This window comes from Macaca fascicularis, chromosome X, assembly GCF_037993035.2.
Source record: "Macaca fascicularis isolate 582-1 chromosome X, T2T-MFA8v1.1".
Taxonomy (NCBI): Eukaryota; Metazoa; Chordata; class Mammalia; order Primates; family Cercopithecidae; genus Macaca; species Macaca fascicularis.
This window is the reverse complement of record NC_088395.1, coordinates 101077396-101084928: the sequence shown is the minus strand read 5'-3', so window position 1 is coordinate 101084928 and position 7533 is coordinate 101077396. Positions and strand designations below refer to the sequence as shown.

Genomic DNA, 7533 nt, shown 5'->3' with positions numbered 1-7533 from the left:
TGTAGATGTTTATTCAGTGTATACATGAAAGGAGGAATAGTTAAGAGTCTCTTATCCAGCCATAATTTTGGTGGCCCAAGTCTGAAACTTAAAAAAAAAACTTCTATTTTCTGTTTCTATCCTTTATGTTGTTTTAGTCGTACATTTTACATATACACTTTCTTATTATTTTTACTTCATAAGGCAATAGTTTTTTAATCAGAATTAAAAATAAAAAACTAATATATTTACTAACATATTTATTATATCTGACAATCCATATACCTTCATTTTATAGATCCAATTTTTTTTCTCTGGTATATGTTTTCTTTTAATTGTCTAAAAGAAATTCATTTTTACCACAGATTTATTCATGTATTTCTCTCCACTTTTGTCAATTACAAAAAGCTTTATTTGACCTTTATTGTTAAACTTTATTGAAATAGAAATTGCATATTATATAATTCACAAATTTAATATGTGCAATTTTATTGACTACTATATTCATAAAATTATGCAATATTAATTATGATCTAATTTTAGAACATTTATATTTTCCCACAAAAACTTCCATACTTATTCGCAGTCATGTGTTACTCCTTACTCCATATAGCTCCTGAAAACTACTAGCTAAAATTATACAATATGTGTACTTTTGTGTCTAGATTCTATCTTTTAACATCATGTTTTTAGGTTTATCTATGGTGCAGCATTAGTACTTTCTTCCCTTATACATAAATAAACTCCATTGTATGGACGTACCACATTTTGCTTACCCATTCAACAAATAATGGGCATTTATGTTGTTTATACATTTTGGCTATGATGAATAATGCTGCTATGAACATTTAGGTACCAATTTTGTGTGAATACAGGTTTTTATATATCCTGGGTATATACCTAAAAGTGAAATTGCTTAATCATATAGTAACTCCATGTTCAACTTTCTGAGATACTGTCAAACCATTTCCAAAAGCAGCTATACTTTACCTTTCCTCTAGCCATATATGAGGGTTCCAATTTCTCCACATTTTTTGCCAATACTTGATATTGTTTGTCTTTTTCATTACAGTCAGCCTAGTGTAGAGATATAATATCTCATTGGGCTTTTAGCTTGGATTTCTGTGATAACTAAAGATAATGAACATGTATGTATGTGCTTATTGATCATTTGTATAGCTTCTTTAGAGATATATCTATTCAAATCCTCTAACAAGTAATTTGGATATTTGTATTTTTATTGTCAAATTATACATTTTTATGTGTTCTGGATACTAGATATTTTATTAGATACGTATTACATTCTGTTGGTTGCCTTTTTATTTTTTGATGGTGTGTCATTTGCAGCACAGATTTTTTTCTTAACTTAAAGAGCTTTAAAACTTTAGCTCTTACATGTAGGTCAATTATGTATTCTAAGTTAAGTTTTGCATATGTTGTGAAGTAGGTGACCCAATTTATTCTTTGGCATATGGATATCCAGTTTTCTCAACTCCATCTGCTGAAAAGCCAATATTTTATTGAACTCACTGAGTTGGGTTATCACCCTTCTTGAAAGTCAGTTTCCTGTTGATGTAAGGTTATCACGAGATTCTTATTCCTCTTCTATTGATGTATATCTATGTATTTATGTTAGTTTTACTTGCTTCTGAGTATCCCAACTTGTTTCTGAAAGAGAGTAATTTGACGATGCAAACACTGATTTTTTTTTTTTCAAATTGTTTTGGCTGTTTTACATCTCTCAATTTTCACATGAATTATCAACTTGTTAATGTACGCAAAAGGCAGTTTGTATTTTGATAAGAGCTGTATTGAATCTGTAGGACAATTTCAGGTTACTGACATTTTAAAAATATTATTTCAATTCAAAAATGTTATTTTAACATGAAATATTTTCTTATTTATTTAGGTCTTCCATAAGTTATTTCAATGATGTTCTATAGTTTTTACTGAAAAAGTCTTGCATAATTTTGTGAAAACTATTTTCAAATAATTTTTAATTATGATGCTATTATAAATGTAATTATTTTCTTACTTATTTTGGGAATATTTAATGCCATTGTATATTAAAAAAATATATTTTTTTTGTACCTTGAAAACATCCTGAACTTATTTGTTCACTCTAATAGGGTGTATTTTTGTAAATTCCTTAGGATTATGTATATATAATATATATATAAGATGCCATTTAAAAATAGATAGTTGTAATTCTTTTCTAATCTGAATGATTTATATTTATTTTCCCTAATTTCCCTGAATAGAACATTCAATATGTTAAATAGAAGTAGTGAGATGAAGATCCTTGTCTTCTTCACCACGTTAGGAGAAAAGCTGTCAGTATCCTACCATTAATTGTTTTCTGTGGGCTTTTTGTAGATGTTCTTTATCAGAACACGAACATTGTCTTAGATTTCTAGTCTGTTGAGTATTTTTTATCATAAAATGATGTTGAAATTGGTCTAATTTTTTGGTGTCTATGGAAAAGATTATGTGGTATTATACCTCATAATATTAATATGATGATTATACTATTTGACTTTTATATTATTGAATCAACTTTGGATTCTTGAGATTCATCTGGCTTTAATATTGTTTGCAATCATTTTTCTATTTTGCTTAAATTGTTATTTGAGTGTTTAGTTGGGTATCTAGGCCTCAATAGTATAACAATGATTGGTCTATAGCTTTCATGTGATATATTTGTCTGTTTTTAGTATTAGAGTAATACTGACCTCATAAGATGAATTGAAGAGTGTTACCTTTACTTTTTTGTTTTGGAACAGATTGTCAAGGAATGTGAATTTCTTCCTTAAATGTTTGGTAGAATTCACCCGTGAAACCATCTAGTCCTAGAATTTTCTTTGTGCGAAAACTTTGGTTCTAATTTATCGTCTTTATTTGTTGTAGGCTTATTCCGATTTTTAATTTCTTCTTGAGTTGGTTTCAATCATTTTTAACTTTAGTTTAGGAAATTTTACATGGGGAGGGTATTTTTATTATGTAGGTTACCTAATTTGTTAGCATACAATTGTTAAGGTATTTTATTATAATCCTTTTTACTTCTGTAAGGTTGGTGCTGATGCCACATCATTCCTTCCCGATTTTAATAATTTCTTTTTTTTTTTTTTTTTTTAACTGATCAGTCTAAGTTTTGCCAACCTTACTAATTTTTTCAAAACACCAATTTTGGGCTTTGTTGATTTTCTCTATCACTTTCCATTTGTTATATTATTTATTTTCATTCCTTAATATTTCCTTCTTTCTGTTTTTCTTGAATTTATTTTTTGTTCTTCTCTTTTAAATTTCATAAAGTAGAAGGTTAGATCACTAAATTGAGATCTTTCTTCTTTTTAGTACAGGTGCTTACAACCATAAAATTTCCTTTAAGCACTGTTTTTACAATGTCTCATAAAATTTGGTTACTGTTTTACTTTTTTTTTCCTCAAAGTATTTTTGATTTTTTTAAACAAAATTCACATTTTATTTAGATTGAAATAAACTATACAAAATTGATTTTCTTCACCAAAAATAACAGCAATATTTTCCATATTTTTCTAGATAAACAGCAACATTTATTTTTGTAGGTTTTCCAGGTTTTGCTTATAAATCAAGATGAGGCAGTAGATAAGTGTCATGGAAAAAGACAGAAAAAAACAGACAAATCAGTTGTCAGTATCCATGGCCTCTGATTCTGTCTCAACCATGAAACAGAAGTGTTCAACATATACCTGCTAAAAAGCTTAGGAAGATGTAGGCTCCAGAAAGGAATGTAAACAGCAACAATGAGATGTGGAACAACAGCAGGCCTTTCCATTCAAACTTTGTCATTTGTTCCTTTAAGTTCGAGAAAGACAAAATCTACACTGAAATCCTTGTTTGGCGAGCTCGCAAGCTTTTCTCCAGTAATTTCTTGTAACTGTCCAGTATAGATTTTTAGCACATTTAAAACTCCTATTAGTCAAAGATCAATTGTGGGCTTCACTATACCATTTTAGAAAATGTATTCCTTCCTCCCACACTTCTTCAAAATATATTTCTTCAAAGAATTCATAACACCCAACAAGTAGAGATCCACAGTGATAATAAATGTTATGTCTAAAATGACTTAACTAAAACATTTCCAGAGTGCCGTCAACAGAGATCACACAGAAGGAAACATGGCACTTTCAATGTTCTCTTCTGGAAGGACAGGTAGGTCTTCAAAGCATGAGAGTTCAAAAACAGGGGCCATTTAAACAGGTAGATTACCAATGGCTAATGTATTCAATGGAGTCCTATAGGCAAAGATATTTAGTGATTAAGTGGCCTACATACACCTTACGGCTTTTCTTCCAAGTATCAAATATAAGAAAGCCTGTTTTTAAAAGTCCCTTAGGTATTTTCCACAGTTTCAGAATTATCTGTGGGAAGCTCTGACTTACTTGTATAGAGTTTAATATACGTGTCCACCATTAAATTCAGGTCGTGTTTTATATCAAAATTTATGTTAAGCAAAGCCAACTTACTCGACCTTTGGTCTGTCAAAGTGTTCCTCAAATATGCTTTAAGACGCTTTCGTCCATTTTCATATCGCTCATTCTCAACCTTCATCACAGGAAGAATACACAGGACCTTCAGCAATGCATACACATTAGGAAAAAACTTGATGTCAGGCAGGTGGAGGGCTTCTTAGATGGTGGATGGAAGCTCTATATCTTTCCCCCTGTGTTTCCATTTGATTCTCCAACAATGAAGCTCGGCTGAGAGCGTGTCAGGATTGGGTAAGTCACTTCTATACATGTCAGCATGGTGTTCCTCCGACGTATTGAATTTGAGTTGTCCCATGACTGAGGGTACCAGAGACAAGCATTTAAGAGCTTTGAGGTGCTGTTCTGAGAATATATCTTTAAGTTCCTGAATAATGTGCTCCACTGTTGGGACACTTAGGGTTTCTTTATAGTAACTCTCAGAGGTTAGCTGAGATTCCAAGTTACCCTGGTGAGCTCTGCGGAATTTCCCAGGGAGTTTCATTCGAATATCAAGTTTGGTTGCCAAATTTGTGGCTTCCTCAAACCAAAATTCATGATAAACTTCAATATTTTCCATCACTTCGTTGAGTGAATGCAGTACTGCAGTCAAGCTACCAGCTGCAAAGAAGACATCAGAAGTTTGCCCCTGGAGATTTTTCCCAAAGGCTCTTGTAAAAGATAGGACATTTTTAAGAACAACAATAGTAACAATGAAATCAAAATCTGTTACTGCACTGCAGAGTACAAATGCTCGGCCAGCTATACAGTTATTCCATCTAACATTTGTGTCACTATTTATACCATCTAAACATAAAACAAGTGCTTGCAGGAGTTCCACTAAAATTTCAAAAGCATCATGTCTGCCTGTCCAGTGGGAATGGCAGATTTCCTTCAGTTCTTTACCCCTTTCTTTACTGTTCTGAAAAAGAACAGAAATTACGTTGTCAAGTTCTAAAAGCAGTTGTGGTGATCGATGGAAAAAAGAACAAACTTCCTCAATTGTTCCTAACGCAACAGATACTCCCATAACAGGTACTGATTTTGCCAACCACGTATTTAAGGCACAGGAAGAGCAGAGTGTGTAGATAGCCTGGGGATATTTCTCTAAAAGTCTAGAAGCAACAACTTTCATTTTGGAAGAAAATCCACTAGACACAATGTAAGCCTGGCCACGACAATACTCCATATTTAATCCCCACTTCTCAGTTATCATAGTGTGAAATTTCACAGCTAAAATTTCTGCATCAGCTTCATAAGGCAGGAAGCCTATAAATTCCTCTCTTAGGTTATGAGATTCATCAACAAACCTAACCAACACAGGTAGGTGCTCTTCCCCTGCTATGTCCACTACATCATCAGTGATAATGGAAAAGAAGTGTGAGTCTCTCACTTCCCTGAGAGTTTCTTCTCGAATACAGCTCTCACAGATCTCTAGCATCTGCCTCTGCTGTGTTTTCGAACAAAACAACGTGTTAACTGCTGTTGTCTCAAACCGCTTTCTCAGAACCTCTTCACCAGAATTTATCCTACACTCTAGCAGTGCCTGAAAGTTATCTGGAGTAAAGAGACCTTCTGGGATTTCATCAGCCTCATGTCCATCCAGAGGTATGTTTTGCTTTCCCATCAGAATCAATATTTCAAATAGAGATTTTAGGTATTCTTTGTTTTCCTTCTCTTCAAGGGTTAGAGGTAAAATGTCCTCATCTTGCCCTTCACCCTCTTCTTCACTGGGGTTCTGAGCGTTGCTATTGTTGGTTTCTTTATGTTTTTGTTCCTGCTCAGAAGTTTCATCAATTTTTTTCTGTTTCAGTGTCCTGATTTCGTCTTCACTCAGTTCTTTTATTCGTTTTCTGTGTCTACTATGTGGGTTGTTCAAATGACTGGTAAGATCAAATATTGTTGGTATTGCATTATCTCGAAGAACTGTCCTATAAGGACTAGTTCTACAGATCATAGAGGTCTCAAAATGTTTGGCACATAATGGATAATGTTTATTTAGCTGATCAGGTGTTTTATCTTCTAAGTCTGCTCTCCTACAGTTCTCCACCCACTTCTGGCATCTGGCCGGGTCCCGTGGGAACCTGAAGAAGGCCGAGTCGGACTGCGTGCTCTTCCGCGTGCAGTTGGGGGCAGCGCAGAAGTTCGGCATCGTAGCCCGCCGGCCGGCCCAGCCCTCCCCTCCCTGCCTCCTCAGGGCAGTCCGCCCGCCCGTCGGGGCCGAGGAGGGGAGCCAGGCCGGCCGGCCGGCTCTGCAAGGCCGACGCGCGGGGGCTGATTTTTTTCTTATGATGTATTCTTTGATATAGTGGTCTTTTATGATGGTTAATATTAGGTATCAACTTGACTGGATTGAGGGATGCCTAGAGGTTGATGAAGCATTGTTCCTGGGTGCTTCTGTGAGAGTGTTGCCAGAGGAGATCGCCTTTTGAGTCAGTGGACTAGACAGGAAGTTCCACCCTCAGCTATAACAAAGCTGGTGGGAAAGCGGGGAATAAGTAGCTTGTTCGCTGTGTCTACTCACTCTCTCTCTCGTCCCATGCCTGATACTTGCTTCCTCTCCTCCAGTTCTTTTAACATCAGACTCCCAGTTCTTTAGTCTTTGAACTCTGAGACTTGCAGCAGCAGCCTGTTGGAAGCCTTCAGGTCTTTGGCTTCAGACTGAGGGCTCCACTGCAGGCTTCCCTGGTTTTGAGGGTTTTGGATTTGTACTGAGCCACACTACTGGCTTACCTCCTTTTCCAGATTTCAGACGGCCTAAGAGGACTTTGCCTTGGAATCATGTGATCTAATTCGCCCTAATAAACTCCCTTTTACATATGCATACATCCTATAGGCTCTGTCCCTCAGGAGAACCTTAATACATTATATAACAATGTGTTCTTTAACTGTCAAATATTTGTTAATTTCCCAAATTTTCTTTATTATAGATTTTTATTCCATTCCATTTTAGTGGGAATACATAATTTGTATAATTTTAATCATTTAAATCAATGTAGACTTATTTTATGACCTAAAATAATGCTATGTTCTGTGAAAAGTTTCATGA

The 7533-nt window shown here is 34.6% G+C and overlaps 1 pseudogene; it reads right to left on the bottom strand.

The window, feature by feature from the left end:
• Positions 1 to 3429: 3429 nt before the first annotated feature.
• LOC102135432 (52 kDa repressor of the inhibitor of the protein kinase pseudogene) lies at positions 3430 to 6724 on the bottom strand (annotated as a pseudogene).
• Between the last annotated feature and the right edge of the window lie 809 nt (positions 6725 to 7533).